This window comes from Ambystoma mexicanum, chromosome 2p (assembly GCF_040938575.1).
Source record: "Ambystoma mexicanum isolate Mex_15411 chromosome 2p, UKY_AmexF1_1, whole genome shotgun sequence".
In the NCBI taxonomy this organism is placed as follows: domain Eukaryota; kingdom Metazoa; phylum Chordata; class Amphibia; order Caudata; family Ambystomatidae; genus Ambystoma; species Ambystoma mexicanum.
The window spans coordinates 1,397,651,292-1,397,672,086 of NC_090923.1; positions in this window are offsets into that span (position 1 = coordinate 1,397,651,292).

The window sequence follows — 20,795 nt, forward strand, 5'->3', positions numbered from 1 at the left end:
ACAATCCTTCTACTGACAACATGTATATATAACAAAATATTCCACAACACCAATTAATAATTAAACCAGCAGACAAAAGTGGTGCCATCGTCACACTGAATTCTGCAGACTATGGGACCGAATGTTTGCGTCATCCGTCTAACATCAACAACTACATCTTGCTGCGAAATGATCCATACACAGAATTGAAGAATGATATTGCAATGAAGGTGTCCAAAGTATGAGAGAAGGGTCTCATTTCGGAGCAAGAAGCTGAATGTCTAACACCTACCAACACTAGAACTTCTATCTTTTATACCCTTCCAAAAATCCATGTGGCTAAAGGTCCTCCTCCTGGCCGTCCTATCGTCTTTGGTAATAATTCCATACTTGAACCACTTTCTCAATATGCAGATTATTTCCTCAAACAGAAAATTAAAGAGATGCAGTCATATATGGGGCACACCATGCACATTATTTCTATGATCGAAAGATTATCTTTTGATCCCAATAGTGAAAAATCCATCACTATGGATATAGAAGCACTTTACACCAACATTCCACAACAACATGTTTTGCAAATTGTTGAAGAACATCTAGAACTACATTTTACAAATTTGGGTTGCAGAACACATGGAGCTCATGATCTGGCATAATGAGATGACGTTTACAAGAAACTTCTTTCATTTTTAAGACACATTATATCTACAAGTAGAAGGGACAGCCATGGGTTCCACTGTAGAGCCCAATCTGGCCAATGGATATGTCAATGACTTTGAAGAAATGTACATTTATGCTGTGGTCAACCAATTTCATCAACATATAAGGCTAAGGAAATGATACATAGACCATGTGTTGGTGCTCACGCAAGGCCCGAGTGATAAGATATTGCTTTGTGAACTGGTTAAATAATTTAGACCCACACTTTCACTTTACACATGCCTTCAGTATTTCACAAATTTCCTTCCTGGATATCTCCATCTTTTCTGAGAATGACATCATAAAGATCAAACCATTTCCTAAACCCACTGACAGCAATGATCTCCTGGATCTTTGTCATTTCTGTCCCAAGTCATTCAAAGAAAACCCTTCCTTTTGGTCAATGTATTTGATTACAAAGACATAGCTCCAATGTGATGCATTATGACATAGCATCAGGTAAGCTTTCTTCAAAATTGTGAACAGAACATTATCCCAAACAATGTATTTGTGAGGCTAAAAAGCAGGCTATGAACATCCCTAGGAAAGAACTGTTAGAACCTAAAGCGCCCACAAATACTGAAGAACGATTGGGCTATGCATCGACGTATTCTCATTTATTGTTCAAAATAAAATAATTGATCAGAGCATTTGCTTCAAAAAGGGCCTTTAACTTTGCAACCTCCTTTATTTGCTTTAAAAAGAAAAAGCAGGAATATCAGAAACATATTTGTTGGAACTGATACACTGCCAGTTGTAACATGCAGAGTTCCTCCTCAATCGCCCGAAATCAAGGGGTTACCCAGCACAGCGGTACATAAACCGTGTGGAAATTGCAGTGCATGCTTTTTAGTTAAGCATACCACCAGTATAGATATTGATTTTACGTATCCGTGGCAACAGCGGTCACAAACCAGTTGCAATTCTAAAATGGTAGTAAACCTTATTAAGTGCTCCTGCAACAAAAAATAGATAGGTATGACCATAGGAAGGGTAAGAACTAGAATAATCGGGCAGGTAATGTCAATACTCCTATGGTCGTACATTTTCTAGCTGCCGAACATACTTAGAATGGACAGTATTGATACAAGTCCAAGGCCTGTACGCACAGAATATCTTGACACATTGGGAACAAAAACTCGACCAACAGTCACTTGTCAGGCCTGAATGAGGAGATTCATTGCTTTGCATAAATTTAACTCTCATTTTTATCTGGCGATTTCAGCCACTGTAGGCGTGAACCTTTAGGGTGGGCTCACAGCATTTAAGAAAAATGTGCACCACAGCATGTCAAAAGATTGCTCCATTCGGGGTTCAATCATATTTTCTTTCATTCCATTTCAAGGAGGCTGCCATATTAGGTACATGCAGCCAGCCTTCGTTAGCATGCCAGTGTTTTATGGCTAAGCTGGTAACGTTGCCCACGTGAGACCCTGGGAGACTGTCTCGCTGCAGTGATACCGTCTTGCCTTAAGCCGCTGCACACAGTGGGCCTCATCACGAGTTGGGCTGTATTCCCAGCTGTAATACCGCCGACTGTAATAGCCCTAGCACTGACCGGTCCGGCTGTATTACCGCCGGATCACGAGTCGGGTGTTAACGGTAAATCCCCATTCCCCATTGGGTCCATTGGATTGAATGGGGTATTTTCAGTGCTAATTATGCGGGCTAATACAGCCGGCGGTAATACAGCCGAAAACAGGGGATTTTCACATCCAGAGAAAGGCTGGAGGTAAAACAGCCGATTTAGCGCCCAACTTGTGATAGGGCCAGCCCTTAAATGGGGCTGTAATACCGTTACCACCGCATTTAAGGGCTACAGCCCAACTCGTGATGAGGCCCAGTGAGCCGTAATGAGATGCAGACTCGGGTTTAACAGGTACATGTGTTTAGCTTCGCTCTGGTTTTCGAACACAGAGACCAGGGTTTGCACTGGAGAGGGTGTAACAGGCTTTTAGCACTGCGGATGGCCTCATAATTCTATTGACGGCATGTTGCTACAGTTTTCAATCTAGCCACGTATTCACTGAGACGTATATTATCTACGGTGAGGGCCATCCCATCTCCCTGGGACTCACTGTTGGGAGTCCAGACGGGCACAGTAACTGTGTCACACCAGACCAAAACTCTGCTTCATTAGGGTGCAGAGTTTTGCAATATTTTCATTGCATCATCTTTAGAAGAGTGTGTTGTTTTCATTTGCAGAGTTGCTCTGCGAGTCATTGCATATGATAACTTTACCAAATACGTATGGATTAAGTCAGTGTTGCCATATGGTGAAATCCAGCCATGTGACAGTATCTGCTTGGAAACTCTTCCCTTATACATTAGTTCAAAGGCATAGGTAGGTTGGACATGCTTGGTTTTCTTTAGGGTGTATTTCAATACTCTAGTGTACACATCTGTCAATCTATGCAAAGGTTGTGATGGGTGGATATGATTTATTGGAGTTCATCATTATTTTCTCACAGGATGATTTTTCCTTTCAGCAATACCTATTTGAAATGCCTCTAGGTTTTGTGAGTAAACACTGTATTATGTTCCATAGGGTACCACGTCCACATTGTCATGTACAAACCTGATGGTCATTTATTGGTAGACATACTGAAGGGATTGATTCCCTTGAAGAAAGCTCCAAACCGAGAGGAACAGAAACATGTTGAGGCTATACGAGTGTGCAAAGAAATAAAGGCATTTATCTAAAGATGTTTTTAATTGGTGCTGTGGAATATTTTGTTATGTATACACACATTGGGCCTCATTACAAGTATGCCGGTTTGGAAGGAGCGGTGCGGGTAACACCGTACGGCACCGTTTGCCAGACCGGCACATTCAGAGTCGCAAGTGGGGAAACACTGTTACCGCAAAATGATACCCACGGTGCTACCGCACCCGGTAGCACTGTGACTGTAAACTGCAGAAAGAGTCCTCGGATAGGACTGAATTATTGACACAGTGGTTGTATGGTATGGACACATTCAAAGTACCACCTACACAGAAACACTGCCATAATAATGCTGGTGGCACTATGAACACTGCGCCTGTACCCCGGGACAGCGGACCAGGTGTTAAACAGTACCAGGTGAGCAGCAACAGACACCAGGTGTCCAAAATCAGCACAGCTGCACACCATTGACCACTGTGAATGCACAAAAGGACCACACCCACACCAAAACCCCCCTCCCCACACAACCATGCTGGAAAACAGGCCACACGTGTCCAGAACTAGCCCCGATGCACACCATTGACCACTAAGAATGTACAAAAGGACTAGACCCAACCCACCTCCCAACACAACTATGCTGGCAGTCACTGTAGCAGCAAGTGGGCTGGGGAACCTGCAAGGATGGAATGAGTATGAAGCAGCAAAGAGGCAGAGGAGGTGACGTAGGCGCAAGAGGCGAATGAGGAACCAGTTGGCTGTGCATAACATCAATGGCCAGCAGGTAGCACCCCGTAGGGAGCGACTGATACCCCGCATCAGGGCCTCGCCCTGGAACCTGACCCCAAGCAAATCCACACCTTGTACCGGCTTGACAGGGAAGCCATAACATCAATAGTCACCCTCATTCATGACATCAGCAGCCTCATAAATATACAGACTGCAATCCCCCCTTGCTGAAGGTAGTGTTGGTACTGCACTTCCTTGCAACCAGCACATACCAACACACTGTGGGTGAGCTGCACAGGCTGTCACAGCCCTGTTTTTCAAGGGTCTTGTTCCAGGTACCGGATGCACTGCTGCACCATATCGCATCGCCCTACCCCGAACCCCTGCCCAGGTTAATGCCATAAATAAAATGACCTTCCATACCTCGGCAGGCATGCCCAATTGCATCGGTGCGTTAGATTGCACCCATGTGGAGTTGGTGGCCAGACATGCCATTGAGCCAGTGTATAGAAACCACAAACAATTCCACTCCCTCAATGTGTAGATGGTCTGTGATGCTGAACACCTCACCACCCATTGTTGCACACGCTTTCCGGGGTCCACCCACGACTCAATGGTCTTGCGCGATTCCATGTTGCCAGGGTACATGGCACTGCCCATCGGAGAGGGTGAGTAGAATGTCTAATGCATGATCTCTGTGGGGGAGGCGGGTAAATAGGCACTGACCAGAGTGCACCTGCCTGTTAGGTGAGTAGAATGACTAATGCATGACCTCTGGTGGTGGGGGGGTAAATAGTCACTAACCAGAGTGCACCTGGCTGTTAGGTGAGTAGAATGACCAATGCATGACCTCTGTGTAGTGGTGGGGGGCGGGGAGGGGGGTAAATAGGCACTGACCAAAGTGCACTTGGCTGTTAGGTGAGTAGACTGACCAATGCATGAACTCTTTTGGGGGGGTAGAAGCACAGTCAGCAGAGGATGTGGCAAATGCAACCTAACACACATACATTGTATCCCTTATTCCAAAGGCATGGAACGCATGTACAAAACAGGCATATGGATCACACCCAAACCCTATCAATTGTAAGTTAAATGAGGCAACACAAAAGTACCACATGTACCAGAATGCATCAGACCAGACAACCTACAAAAGTGCCTGCTTAAAGACTGTGCACATCCCCCATCGCCTGCATCACAGACAAGTCAAATTAATGCAATACTACACCATCATCAGTGAACCCCACAGCATGTATCCAGTACACATGTCGACACAACTGTTCAGCAAGCACCAAGTGCACATTACAGGGCATACACCCACCTCAAACAATAGACATTTCTGAGAATGAATGACAACCACACCGATGCTGCCTCATGTGTGATGAGCGATAAATGTATCACAGCACACATTAAACACGAGCAGGTCCCAGTCACACTGCGCCAAGAGAGAGAGTGCAAATGAGGGCTTGAAGTCCAAAAGATGTATTCAAAAAGAACAGCCTGACACGTGTTTCGAGCCAAAACCAGCTCTTCATCTGAGGCTATAACTTAAAGATACAAAATAAAGCATAGCACAAAGGTAGGCATAACATACAGAGACAAAAAACAATGGGTGCGTTTGCCAAATTTCATGTGTACAATTTTCAATTGAATAGGTGCATGAGTACACAGACACAACATTAAACATCAAAAAGTGGAAGCAATTGCAAATTATTGCAACAGTACCGCATTTCGTTGAATTTTCAAGGTAGGTGTTCAATAACCAATGAAAACGAAAGAAAAAGAGACAAATAATGCACGAATTACAAAATTGCAATGAAAGTAACTGCAGCAGCGCAATCAAAAACAAGACGCCTATTAATATTGGTAAATCAACTTAAGTGAAAACAAAACAAGGAACCAAGGGTGTTTACCTTGATATGAAGGTGGACCAGGTAATTTAGAAAGAATGGACAGTACCAAGAAAACCTCTGCAGAAGCAAAAATTACCATCAGGGGATTGCCAAAGAGAATAATTATTGGAAACGAAGTAAGGCGATTGGAAATTAAAATTGCATACCTCAATGTTTTGCAATTTCGGTAGTACTGCAATAGGGATGAAAAATAAAAAGGAACAGATCTGTAATAATGCACTAAAGAGGCCATTAAGACAAAGTAACAACAACCAATAAGGTAACACTTAATGAGGTACTAAGTTATTAAAGCCAAACTTAAGAAGAGATAGTGCACGCAAACATAAAGCGTGTCAATTTAATTAATCGAAATTGGCTCGTCATAGATTGCTTAATTAGAAAACACCAAATGGCAAGGGAGCTCCATTCCGTAAATACAACCCACGGGGACCGTGGAAAAACGTCTTCCCTAGACGGCCGTGCGCAAATAGTGGCAAGAATTGAAAGCGGCGGCTGCGGAAACAAAAAAGGGACTAAATAAATAAGGCCTCTGGAAGGGAGGCAGAAAAGAATGGGCCGTGCGTGGCCACAAAAGAACTAATGAAAACCTCCATGTTAGGTAGACTGAACCGCCGGATGCTGACAAGAGATAAGAGTCTAAGCATGCAGCATTTTCTAAACGAAAGTGGATTGGCTTGAATAAATAAGCACACTGATTTAGATACCATTCTTGATAAAAAATTAACTGTTTGTAAAGAGAAAAGAAGAAGGAGACATCTATTACTAAGGCATGACAAGTGCAAGAATGCCTGCGCGCGCATGAATATATCTAGGGAACCTGTCAATAAAACCAAAGCAAGGGAGAAGAAAGTAACTGCTGAGTAAGTCATTTAAGACAACAGAACCAAATACCATGAAGGGAGCAACAAAAATGGCAAAGTCCAAATAAAGGTGGTATAGTTGCCTGAGCTAAGTCTAAGGCACTGGTTAGTGAATGCACTGCTGGAAGTCATGAAAAATTAAACGCACATTGAAACCATAATACAATGAGTGCACTGACACCAATATACATAAAGAATGCAAAACAATATAATTTACAGAAAAGTGGCAAATTCGTGATCAGAGTTTAATCCAATAAATACAGTACGGTATTTGCATATTAATCTAGATTCTAATTGACGTAATTTCAATGTTCGGTTGCCGCCTCTCGGGGGCAGTGTCACTTTACATAGGCCCACAAACCAAATATCTTCTTTACAGTTCAATTGATGTAATTTTTGCCAATGATTGGTGAGAGGGTATTTTGAATCCTGGCTGCCAATTGTGGCTAAATGTACTACCAATGTATTTGAGGCAACAAGTGCAAATGATACAATAAACCACACATTTTTTATTGCAGTTAATGAATGAATTAATTACATGATCACCTCTTACTCCAAAGGAGACCTGTGATGTTTCCAATGTAAATGTGCACATGTTACAGAATCCACATTTGTGAAACCCAGTGGCACATGCTGAATGCAACCAGGTAGTTGTCGGAATGGGCCTACTCATGAACGAGGGGCAAAGTTTATTTTTGAGCGACTTGCCTTTGCTAAACGTTATGCTTACATGAGGGTCAAGCCAGTTTGCTAAATCCGAGTCAAGGTGCAACAGGTGCCAATGTTAATTCAAAATATTATGGATTTTATAGCTGTCTGAATTAAACCTTGTAATCAACCTAATTTTCTGAGTGACTGGTGACTTATCTCTGATTTTGGGTACTAGCAGATCTGCTCTCTTAAGCTGACGTACTGAGGCAAGTGCTTTGTCGAGACAGCTATGGTGGCAGCCTCTCTCAAGAAAACGTGATTTGATATTAATACTATCAGGGTCAAAGTCCTGAGCATTAGAAAAATTCCTCTTGGCGCGAATAAACTCACCTTTTGGGATATTCGCTTTCACATGTTTTTTGTGGCAACTTTCTGCATGCAATGTTGAGTTAACAGAAGTAGATTTACGGAATGTTTAGTTACCAAACCATTCAGAGTTAAGTAAATCGAAAGATCCAAAAAATCAATATGAGTTTGACTAATGGTAGACGTAAATTGTAAACCCCAATCATTATTGTTCAAAACAGAAACAAATTCAAGAAGTAAATCTTGTGTACCAGTCCAAATCAAAATAACGTCATCTATGTAACGTTTCCACAAGTAAATAAATGGAAAGTAAACAGAGTTGACAAATACCACAGACTGTTCAAAGAAATGCATAAAAGCATTTGCAAGTGCTGGTGCAGAGCTAGCACCCATTGCCACACCAATTAATTGCTTAAAATACTCATTGTTAAATACAATGACTTTGTTTTCCAAAGTGAATAACAAAAATTCCTTCACCATTTCAATGTGGTCAAAATAGGATGCAGAGAATTCACGGAATAGAAAATCTACGCTTTGTAGTGCTTTTGAATGGTCTATCGAAGGATATAATGCTTTGACATCCAAAGTGACTAGCCAGCATGTGTTGTGTAAATTAAGATTTACACCAGTTAAGACAACTCAGCAGCAACTGTCCAACCAAAATCTGTGAACTTAATCACTAACCTTAGTTCATATTCGCTCTCTTCGGCTGAAATGTCTGTTCTGAATAAGAGCCTTTCATTTGTTCCATCAGCTAACAATTATTTTGTGGATATTCATATTGATCTTTTTAAGTTTATTCGTAAACTCAAATAAAAAAAAAATCTGCAACACAAGTGCGTAACTACAAACCAAGAATGGTATCTAAATCAGTGCGCTTATTTATTCAAGCCAATCCACTTTCGTTTAGAAAATGCCGCGTGCTTAGGCTCTTATCTCCTGTCAGCATCCGGCGGTTCAGTCTACCTAACATGGCGGTTTTATTAGTTCCTTTGTGGCCACGCACAGCCCATTCTTTTCTGCCTCCCTTCCAGAGGCCTTATTTATTTAGTCCCTTTTTTGTTTCCGTGGCCGCCGCTTTCAATTCTTGCCACTATTTGCGCACAGCCGTCTAGGTAAGACGTTTTTCCACAGTCCCCGTGGGTTGTATTTACTCAATAGAGCTCCCTTGCCACTTGGTGTTTTCTAATTAAGCAATCTATATCTAGCCAATTTCGATTAATTAAATTGACACGCTTTATGTTTGCGTGCACTATCTCTTCTTAAGTTTGGCTTTAATTACTTAGTGCCTCATTAAGTGTTACCTTATTGGTTGTTGTTACTTTGTCTTAATGGCCTCTTTAGTGCATTATTACAGATCGGTTCCTTTTTATTTTTCATCCCTATTGCAGTACTACCGCAATTGCGAAGCATTGAGGTATGCAATTTTAATTTCCAATCGCCTTACTTCGTTTGTAATAATTATTCTCTTTGGCAAACCCCTGATGGTAATTTGTGCTTCCGCAGAGGTTTTCTTGGCACTGTCCATTCTTTCTAAATTACCTGGTCCATCTTCATATCAAGGTGAACACCCTTGGTTCCTTGTTTTGTTTTGTTTTCACTTAAGTTGATTTACCAATATTAATAGGCACCTTGTTTTTGATTGCGCTGCTGCAGTTACTTTTATTGTAATTTTGTAATTCATGCATTATTTGTCTCTTTTTCTTTCGTTTTCATTGGTTATTGAACACCTACCTTGAAAATTCAACCAAATGCCATACTGTTTCAATAATTTTCAATTGCTTCCACTTTTTGATGTTTAATGTTATTTCTGTGTGCTTATGCACCTATTCAATTAAAAATTGTACACATGAAATTTGGCAAACGCACCCTTTGTTTTTTGTCTCTGTATGTTATGCCTACCTTTGTGCTATGCTTTTTTTCGTATCTTTAAGTTATAGCCTCAGATGAAGAGCTGGTTTTGGCTCGAAACACGTGTCAGGCTGTTCTTTTTGAATACATCTTTTGGACTTCAAGCCCTCATTTACACTCTCTCTTGGCTCAGTGTGACTGGGACCTGCTCATGTTTAATTTGTATCTACCTTAGTGGGACTAAGTGGCAGTATATCTACACCTCCCAGCTACCTGCAGCCTTGTTGCCTTTGTTTAATTGTCTAGATACAAGCGCTGTGGATCGTGATTTTTTCTGCCAAACACCTTTTTTCCTCATCACAGCACACACGTTCATATATCCCAAATAGATGCACATCTGCGTGCCATCATGATACAAATTGTACCTGTGATTGCAGACATGCAAATTGACATATGAGCGCTCAGAAGATGGCAAATAGCATGGTGAATCAAGCAAAACACACAACATGAAAGAACAATGCAGTGGGACTGGGCATCAATATGTGAGGGACATCAAAGCCAACACGCACATGGGCCACATCCGTAGGCCTGCGGGAAGCTCGAGCTTGCCCCTGTAGGGGTTGTGCTGGCCACCACACAGCTTACATGCACCTGGTTTACCGGTGACACAGGGTCATTACAGGTTTCTGTGGCACAGGAAGCCAGGTGCCAGTAAATTGCAAGTCCCCCTTACCATGGAGTGCCAAAGTACACACGCAATGGGGATATGTACATAGGAGGATTGTCACCATTGAAAAAGTAGCTGGTGCTCCCCTGAGCACACTGCCTACCGGGCTAGCAGCGTTGGGTCTCTTGGGTGCAGTAGGCAGATTGTTAGCACCGTACAAGATACGAGGCTCCTAGTAGGCAGCCACCCACCCTTGTTTCCATACCAGCAAAAAAACATGTAGAAGCATTGAAGGCCGTACCAATGTATGACTGCTGATAGTGAGCATGCCAAACAGTCTCAGACCAAGTGAGTGACCAAAGATTTGAATGTGGTCATGGCATTACATGCGACATTGCAGCAATCACTAAGGTCCACTGTGGCATGTGCTACGTCTTGTGCTGATTAAATGTGGGAAATGTGTACATGCACACCTCACTGACATGAGATTGACACCACAATGATTGAATCCCCATTCTGTCACTCCCATGCAGGTGATGCTGGATACCCCATCATGCCGTGGCTGATGACACCCCTTAGACGGCTACGGAACATGCATAAAGAGACCTACAACCGTGCACATATCCGTACACAAGGCACTATTGAATGGACATTTGGACCACTCAAGGCAAGGTTCCGCTACTTCCTCAACAGATCCGGCTGTGGCCTAATGTATAGCACCATCAAGGTTGGCAAGATTGTCCTGGCCTGTGCAATGTTGTACAATATGTGTATTAAATCCAACATTGCACTACCCCCGGACATGGACCCTGCTGAGGAGGAGGATGGGGATGACGACGATGATGGGATGCCATTGCGACCCCGGCGGGAGGCCATGGATGGGCAGCATGCATGGGATGCAGTGATAAACAACTTCTTTTGAACCCTACTCACAAGCACATGGTGCACAACTGGTGGCACGTATTTTTGAGCACTTCTATTAAACACTTAATTCTCACGCAGAAACAGAATGTCCAGTCGTAATTTATATGCAGAACCAAGTGTATTGCTAATTAAGCATTTGAAAAGCAAGTGCACCCTCAATACCCTCCCCCAACGTACCCTCCTACTTCCCAACTATCACTCCCAACTATGAACCCCCTCCCCGACTTACCCTCCCCCTGCCCATCTATCACTCCCAACTATGAACCCCCCTCCCCAACTGACCCTCCCTCCTCCCACTCTCCAACTATTCCTCCCAACTATGAACCCCCCCCCCAACCTACCCTCCCACTCCCTAACTACTCACACATGGAGCAAGTGTTGTATGTCCATGTGTGAGCCTTGCCATGTCCAGGGTTCCGCCCTACTTGTGCCCACTCTTGTCGGCATGTGTGTGCTTGTGTGAAGTCCCACACAGGCGCATGGTTCGCCTCCTAGAGCTGGCTTCCTGGGAGCTTGCAGGCGTGGAGCTGGTGGAGGTCAACAGTGTGTTTTCACTGGCTATTCGGGACATGCATGTCTGGAGGGCCAGTGCCATTGTCTCGGCAATAGTGGACTGGATGCTATTGCCCTCACTGACCCTCCTAGCCAAATGTACGGTGGCTGCAGTTGAACGCTCAATTTCACGGGCAACCCGCCGTCCAATGGTCTGGTTACTTTACCTCATGAGGCAGGACTCTTCCAAGTGCTGCTGCACCAGGGCAGCGAGGGGTCCTGACGCTCCTCCATGCGTCTGAGATGCGTGTTCATCTCACAGACAGGGGGCTAGGGTAAGCGTTGTGGACTTGCTAGGCTCAATGGGCTGAATGTGCCTAATATATCCAGTGTGTGATTAGTGTCATCCCCTGTGTTATGTCCAGCCTCTCCAGCTGCATCCCCATCACTGGTGTCAGTGGCACAGTAGTCGGGCTGCGGGGGTGGGGTGGTGCATGTCCCCATTGCGTTCCAGTTGTGTGCGCCTGTGGCAGTACAAATACTGCCAGGTGGTCCATCGCAGCTGGGGGGGCGCCACAGCGGCAGTTGGTGTAGCTGCCACAGGGGCTGCCTTGGTCACAGGGGCAGCTGGGGTATCGGCTGGGGCTGCCTAGTGCATGGTGGCAGTTGTCACGTGCACACTGCCAGATGTGCAGGCACGGAACGTTGACGGGCATTGTGATGTATGCCTTGCACGTCCGGTGCCCTTCGATATCTCAGGTTGGCCGCCGTCCGTCTCAGATGATGTTCCTGTGGGTCAATGAAAGGCATGATGTCAGTGACCTGCCTGGCTAACAATTGTACAGTTACATGCAACATGGTGATTGTGCAGAATTACATTGTGGGGGCATGCAGTGCTGCATGGTATGTCTAACTCATGCATGTGTTGTGTGGCCACAGCTGCAGGCACTGTGAATGCGGCACATGCAACACAGCTGTACTGGGACTGCTGACATGTACAGCCGCGTTTGGCTGTGGGTGGTGGCATGCCGATCTGCCTGTGTGCAGGTAGTTGGGATGTGTTGCGGAGGGTGCGTGCCTGGAGTCAATATGTGACCTGGTTGCATGGCCAGTATGTGTGTGGGATCTTTGTTGTCGGGCTGGCAGGGTCATGTAAGGGACAAGCACTCCCCATTGGGTGGGTGGGTGCCCATGTGTGCGTCCAGTTGAGGCCCTAGCAGTGGTGTGCTGTGGTGGCAGTGGCGGCATGGCAGGGACAGATGTAGTACTCGTGGCCAGGATGCACAGTGTCTGCGTCGTGGATTCTGTCTTTTTCAATTGTCAGTAGAGGCTGCCTATGAGTTGTTCATCAGTGTTCTCAGTTGCTGGTTATTGGGGGGGTCCTGGGTGCATGGTCAACGCCGTACCCATGTTTTCCATGCAGGTGTGTATGGGTGTCCCTGCAGGGGGGGGGGGGGGTGATGCAGTGTGCAGGTGACACTGGGCCTCATTATGGATCTGGTGTTAACCTTGCCAGTGCTACCGGTGGGTTGCTGCTAGACCCATTAACTATTACCAGTGCTTCCCGGTGCCACTGCCCTATTACAAGTCCAGAGGCCAAGAAGTCAGGTGCCGAAAATTTTCTTGATCCACATTCTCATGTAATCCCATGGGAATCTATGGGAGGGGGTACACAGATGCAGTGGCAATGTTGTTGATGGTGCTGGTGCTTCCATGACAACTCAGCATGCCAGGCCCGCAGCACCCGCCAGGGACAGGCCTGTTGAGCGATGTAGCCTTGGCAGCCATTGTAATGGGGCATCATCATGTGTGTGCCTGTCCATTGACGTGTGCCGGTGAACTTACAGGCACCCTTGTTTTGGTACACACACATTCATATGTGGTGCCTTTTCATGTGGTTGGGTATGGGGCATGGGTATGGGGCATGCATGGGAGGCAGGGAATGTGACTTGCTTTGCGCAACATTCACTAGGTGGCCGGGGTCCATGGGAGTGCTGGATCGGTTCGGAGTGATGTGGCCAGTGCTATGGCCTTTTCAGTGCAGTGGTGGTACAGGGGGGGGGGGGTGCAGGATGGGCAGGTGTGCACTTGATATTTGGGCACCTCCTGCACTCACCAGCCTCAACAGGTGTCCCAGCTCCCACCTCTGCTGCACCGACTCCCTCAATACCTTCTATATGCAGCACACTGCTGCACTTCTCCTCCCCGGGCAGCAGCTTGATGGGCGAGAGTGGTCCACCACCTGTAGCCATGCAGTGCCTGCGATGTGCAGCAGGAGGTTGTGCACCCTCAGGCGCAGGTCATCCCAACGCTTACGGCAGTCTTTGACACTGCGTGGTGTCATCCCCCAGCAGTCACCTTCTGGGCAGCTTCCGCTCAGATTGCCGTCCTCCGGAGCAGCGTGCTGCAGTGCTGGTCTGCTGAAAAAAGCTCCCCTGCATGCTCCACAATGTGATGTACCTGCATGTTGACCTCAGCTTCACCAAAGCACGCTTACACTGGCGGATTTGGGGAATCCTGACTGACATGTCCCTTGATTGGCTCAGGCACTCATAAAGGGTGGATGGCTTTAGACACAGGGTAATTGCAGTGGATTGTGATTTTTGTAATGGCTACTGGACTCTTTCCGGTCCCGGCAATCACGTTATTTCTGGGTCCGGTGTTTCCGGCTCCGTGTCTGCGGTGTTGCTTCATCTGGCAAGCACGCGGCGGAGGCGGATGCACTGCCAACCTTGATAGCGGTGGCACCGGTACCGCAGATAGGGGATGAGTGCGGGCGACAAGGCGTAATCTTAGCTTGTTTGCATTGCTCTGCAGTGGGGTAATCGATGGGACCACCATCACGTTTACACCAGATTTTTGCCACCAGACTCGGAATGAGGCCCGTTGTCACTAGTGTGTAGTGAAGGATTGTTTTTAAATATTTGTTTTGACATTTGAATGCTATGTTGGCAATGTGGATTAGTTGGTATGCCAGCTATTGAGTATATATGAATTTGATGGTTTTAGAGACATGAAATAATGCACATAGACCATACTGATGGAATTTGAATAAGGCATTGAACAAATTATATAATAAAGAAATACACGTTTTTGATATTCGCATCTTGGTGAATTAAGTTCATATTTCACTCTTCTGAGTAACGTATTAGGGGCATCACATTCAAGGGGATTCATTTGCACACAAAATAATGGAACATGTCTTTGTTGGCATGGACATGCTCCTCAGCTGCAAGTTGGCCGAATCATTGGGCTAGGTATGTTCACTTCACATTCATGTTGCAAGAGTCAAACTTGGAAGACTTGCTTTACAGAACTGAAATCCTTCCTCACTGCATAGAATGCCTCAGAGGGAAACCAGTCAAGCTACATTTAGACCCCTCACTTGAACCCGTCTTCATTCGAAACTGGTGTACCCTTTACACATGCAAGCAAAAGGGGAGCAGGAACTAGAGAAATTGTAGAAAGCCAGCATCATCGAGAATGTTTCAGGGCACATGCCCTAGGTGTCACCGATTCTCATCACCCACAAATCTAAGCAACCTGGACAGGTGCAAATATGCATCGACATGCGCCTGCCAAACAAAGTCATTAACGAGAGCAACACATCCCACCGATGATAGAGGACTAGAACTGTTCTTTTATTTAATTATTCATTTTTGTAAATCTTTTATTTTGGTACCTAGCAACATATCGCACAATTTGGTCAGTTATAATGGCAAACTTTAAGTAATCTGGGACATGCCCAGAGCATATGCAAATAATTCGCCACTTCAGAACCACATCTAGGACATGTACCCGTGCACTCCCAATCAAACACGCGCACCCAAGTGGGCGTATAACGCCATCTGTTAAGAATGTTCAATTGAATTAATCTGAACCTAGAGTTCAGTGAGTCTTCACGTGACAGGGAACACATAGACCTCCACATTTCACCTGATATTTCCATAGATAAATCTCAGGCCCATTTCGAGTGAATACGACAGGATCGTTCCGGTATATGATTCATTACCAATTTATAGAACATGAATACATGTGCCTACCTTCTCCTACATGGACTATACTAGACATGCATCTATCAGTGACTCATCCTGGAAACACCTCAAACGAGACTGAAAGGAAGATCTCTGCCTATAGCATTGCAATAGTCGAAGAGTACTTTGGCACACGTTGGGGATTGTATCAGGTATTGTAATTAACTTCCTGTTGGTATGCATGTCCGCTAACACCTGGTTATGTAATCGGGACCACTGCAAGCAAATTCCTCAATCTAGCATAGATGCCAGAGAGTAACATCTCCACACAGAAGATTCTCTGCAGTAAGGCTGTACAACATCCATCACACAATATAGTTTCTTCCAAGCTAAGATGGTGGTCCTCACCAGGTCAAACAACCGCCCATCAGTTTGTGTAGGGGACAGCAACAGTGATCGCACATTACCACAGTTAACTATTTATTGCTCCATCAGTATATATACGACCGCCATCAAAAGGTTTAGTGAGGTCTGACCATTTCATCCGGACTGCACAAGAGTGCCACATGAATTTTATGATCGCTTAATCCAGCTCTTTGAAAAGGGGCTGACCTGGCCACATCGGGATGTTTTGAAACAGATAAGCAAGGAGATCCTACCTGCAATTGTCAGTGGGAGCTTCGACCAATGGTGAATTTTATGTATTAAGTAGTCAAGATATGACCCGTAATTATTTTTATGGTAGGAAATATGGGAGTTAGATATTTTGATCCCAAAATACATGATCCTGTCCGGTGTCCATGGAAAGACTAACGCGCTACGTGGGCAAGACGTGACACTAGTGAGCGGGAGTAATCAGAGTTTGTTGGATTTATTCGCAAGCCCGAGTTTGAGGTAAACTCTGCCAATTCCTGCATGATTGGTTCCAGGTTTTCACCTGGGTTTCTCATAAATAACATTATGTCATCTGCATATAGTGAGATCATATTTGTGTGTCCATTTATCCTGATGCCCTTCCTTGTGTGTTTATGTCTCACCAGATCTGCTAGGGGCTCTATCACAATGGCAAAGAGTAGCGGGCATAAGGGGCAGCCCTGGCGCATGCCCCAGCCTATTTCAATAACCTTAGAGAGTTCACTGTTCGTCGTAAATCTCACCACTGGAGATGTATATTGCAGCCGTACATAAGACATACATTTAGATCCAAAGCCACATTGCTCCAATACAGCATATAGAACTTGCCAAGGCACGGAGTTGAACGGCTTCTGGTCCACCCAAGCCATCACACTGAACAGTCGACGAATATTCATATTTGTAGATCGACCCAGTATAAACCCAGGTTGATCGCTGTGTATTATGTGTTCCATAAATTGCATCAACCTATTGGCCAAGGTTTTGGCAACATTTTTACATCAATATTTATTAACCACACTGATCTACGGGATGCACACTCTTCAGCAGTTTAATTAGATTTCGGAAGGACCACAATGATAGCCTCATGCATAGAGGCGGGTAAAAGCATCATCTCTAGAGCTTCCTCCCATACGGCAAGCAGGTGTTTGCTAAGGTTTGATTTATGCTGGGTATAAAGTTCTGCCCCAAGCCCATCAGAGCCCGGTGCTTTTCCTGTGGGAAGAGCCTCAATGGCCCTCACGAGCTCTGAAGCAGTCAGTGAGTTTTCTAGCATTTTCTTGGTATCTTTAGAGAGCCTAGTCAAGCGGTAGTACATCTAGATATGATATAGCGCCCTCATACGGACACTCATTGCCTTTAGAATATAGCTTGGTGTAAAACACTTCAAATGATGAATTAATATCAGTGTTAGAATATACCATTTGGCCGTTGTAATTTTTAATACAAGGAATCCCACTATTTCTCTATTCGGCATCACCAACCTAGCCATTATTTTAGCCGGTCTCTCACCTCCTGGTACACCGAGAAATTTTAACTCTTTTTGCATTTTGATGAAATGCAATGGTGGCTTCGTTAATCTCCTTAAGAATCTCAAGAAAAGGTGTAGGTGTATATACCGGTTCAAGTCGTATTTCTTTCTCACTATTACCAATGTCCCAGCGTATAGTTTTCAGCACCCCAAAATCAGTGGCCATAGCAATTTCCCTAATATATGCTTTGAAAGCCTGCCACAATGTCCCTCTACTGTCTACAGAATCCTCATGAATCACAGAGAACATCTTGACATTATCTTGACAATATCGTGTACGTATCTTGTACGTTGGAGGCAAAACCCGCGTCCTGCATTGCCATTGGTTTAAACCTCCAATGAATGTAGGGGTTCTGCCGTGTCTTTAGTGAGAACTGGACTAATATGGGGGAGTGGTCCAAATACGTTCTCAGGAGTATTTTTGTGGAGGTCACCATTCTCATAATACTGAGGGAGAGTAACAACACTTCAATTCTGGAGGAGGAGTGATGAACCATCGAGTAATAAGTATAGTCCCTGCTGGCTGGATATTGAGCCCTCTATTAGTTTCAATCCAGCCATTCCCTTCCTCAGTGTTGCACTTCTTTGGGTAATGGCCTAGGTTTTTCCTTGGTGCAATCCATGTCAACATTCAATATCATATTAAAATCCCCTTCCCATAGAATTGGCACCATAGGGAATCCATTGCACAAATCTGGTATATAATTGGGGGTCATCTAGATTCAGGCCAGATGGATTGATCAGTAAAATGTCCCCCCCACCAAGTCTACCAAAGATCATCACATACTGCCCCAAGGGATCCACCGGAATAAACATCAATTGTTTATGTACCACAGTGGGAACTTCCCGGGACTGTGCCCCCTATGTGTGAGGTTATTTTATCTGTTGCGTGTGTTTCCTGCAAAAATAGGATCCCAACTCTGTGCCTTTCTACAAATGCCATATGTTTCCGCCGCTTAATGGAGTGTCCCATACGTCTAACATTCCAAATCAAACACACTACTTTATGAGTCATAGTTTAGTATATTAGCCAATTGCATTATTGCCTATATAAAACAATTATTCAACCATTCATTGCCAGATGTGTACTGCCCACCACATATATTATCTGTTTGTGGCAAGTAAAACTTTCAACCCAGACTTCCTCCCAAATGACCAGCCTCACCCTCCTTACTAGAACCCCAATTGAAGTGTATAAGCCCCCCCCACAGCCCAGAGACTACTGTATGCAGTGGCTCTGTCCCCACCTCAACCTCTCCTGTTAGCTCAGTGTTCAAAAGACTAAGGGCCTCATTAGGACCCTGGCGGAGTGGGTTTCCGCCAGCGCTAATCGCGGCGGACCCGTCCGCCGTACTACGAGTTCCCTTAGCGCCATGGAGGTTTTCTCCGCCTGGTTTTACCGGGCGGAGAAAACCATGGCGCTAAGGGACCTCGTTGTTAATTACGCCGCCGTACTTTACGGCGGCGTAATTAACTCCTTCCCCACTCCCATTATACCCTATGGGGCAAGAATGGGAATGGGGAAGGGTAAAATGGGGATTGGGGATTTACCGCTCCGCCAAGGTCGGCATGGGGTGGTAAATCCGCCAACCCCCATGGCGCTATCGGCGGCTTTCCGCCATGCTCCGCGGTGCATTTAGCACCGCGGATTCCGCCAGGGTCGTAATGAGGGCCTAAGTATTTTAACGGATGCACTCATTTATCCATGACAATTGGGTGTTACATTTGGAAAAGACTCAATCAATGACTCAATGTATTCGCATCAAGTCTGGACTGCAGTAATTTTGTTTTCAATGAATGACATGGCCTCAAAAATAGGTTGTGTTCCTGTATTCAAGTCAAAGCTTATTAGGGTACATCATTGAGCATGAGATGGATGGATCGAGCAATAGCTTCTTCACCCCCCAAGAATGATTTTCGTTTCTGCTGCACCGCCAATGAGAAGTCGGGGTAAATGCGAATTCTGCTGGAGCCCAGGCACAGTTCTCCTTTATCTCTGGCAGCTGCCCTAAGGATACCATCTCTATAGTTAAGTACTCTGGCGATAATGGGCTGCGGGGTACCGCTGGGTTTGGAAGGCACGACCAATGCTCTGTGCGCTCTTTCAATCAAACATACCAACAACAGTTTTGGGTGATCCAGAAAGGTTAGCGACGTCTGTTCCACAAATGACTCCATAGCTCCCGTGATCAGACTCTCCTGGACCCCAAGGATGAGTATACTGTCGCGGCGTGAGCACGACTCAAGGTCATCGCATTTATTTTGTGTTAATGAAACCACCTTTGTGAGCATTGCTAGTTCCACCTTCATGCTATTGGTCTCATCCTCAATTAGGCTCCCTCTCGTCTCCAATTCGGTATTCCTGCCTTGGGCTTTCGCCATTCTAGCATTTATGGCGATGATATTGGACATTACTTCATCCAATTTAGTATTTACCAAAATAAAGCCCTCTTTCATGCTGGCCACCAGAATTGTTTGAAGTTTGTGTAGGAGCGAGCGGGAGGAACCCTTATCCAGTATCGGCACTCTGGTCTGGCATTTTCTGTGTTGTCTTGGTGAAGGAATCAATGCTGCCTTGTGTTTTCTGTGCACTTTTTGTCATCTTAGCCAGCAGTGTGTTTTGCCTTCTATCAAATCTGTTTTCACCCAAGCACTAACAACATTCTGCTGATCCAGACTCACACCAACTAGGGCATAAGCAAAATAATCATCCGCCGAGCCTTGCCTCAGCTAGCAGATGTCTCGCCGCTCAAGGTTCGCCCATGGTGGTCCAGTAAGGACATCACCCGGGTTAGCCCCACAATTTCATGATATTTAACAAAAAATTATCGGTTTAGTTAGATCTCTGTTAGATCCAGTCTGATCAACCATTTTTGGCGTTAGATCGAAACAAATCATTTTTTGTAAAAGATCATGAAACGGGGGGGGCTAACCCGGGTGAGGTCCAGTAATGTCTTGTACAGTTTTCAGGGCCTTGCAAGGGGATCCGACCTGGTTGCACCTCCAGTGGGACGCTCTCTGCCAGGGATGCAAGTGGGACACACCTCGCCAGTAGAGCATCCCCTCTCCCATCCGCCTCACCTCCAGTA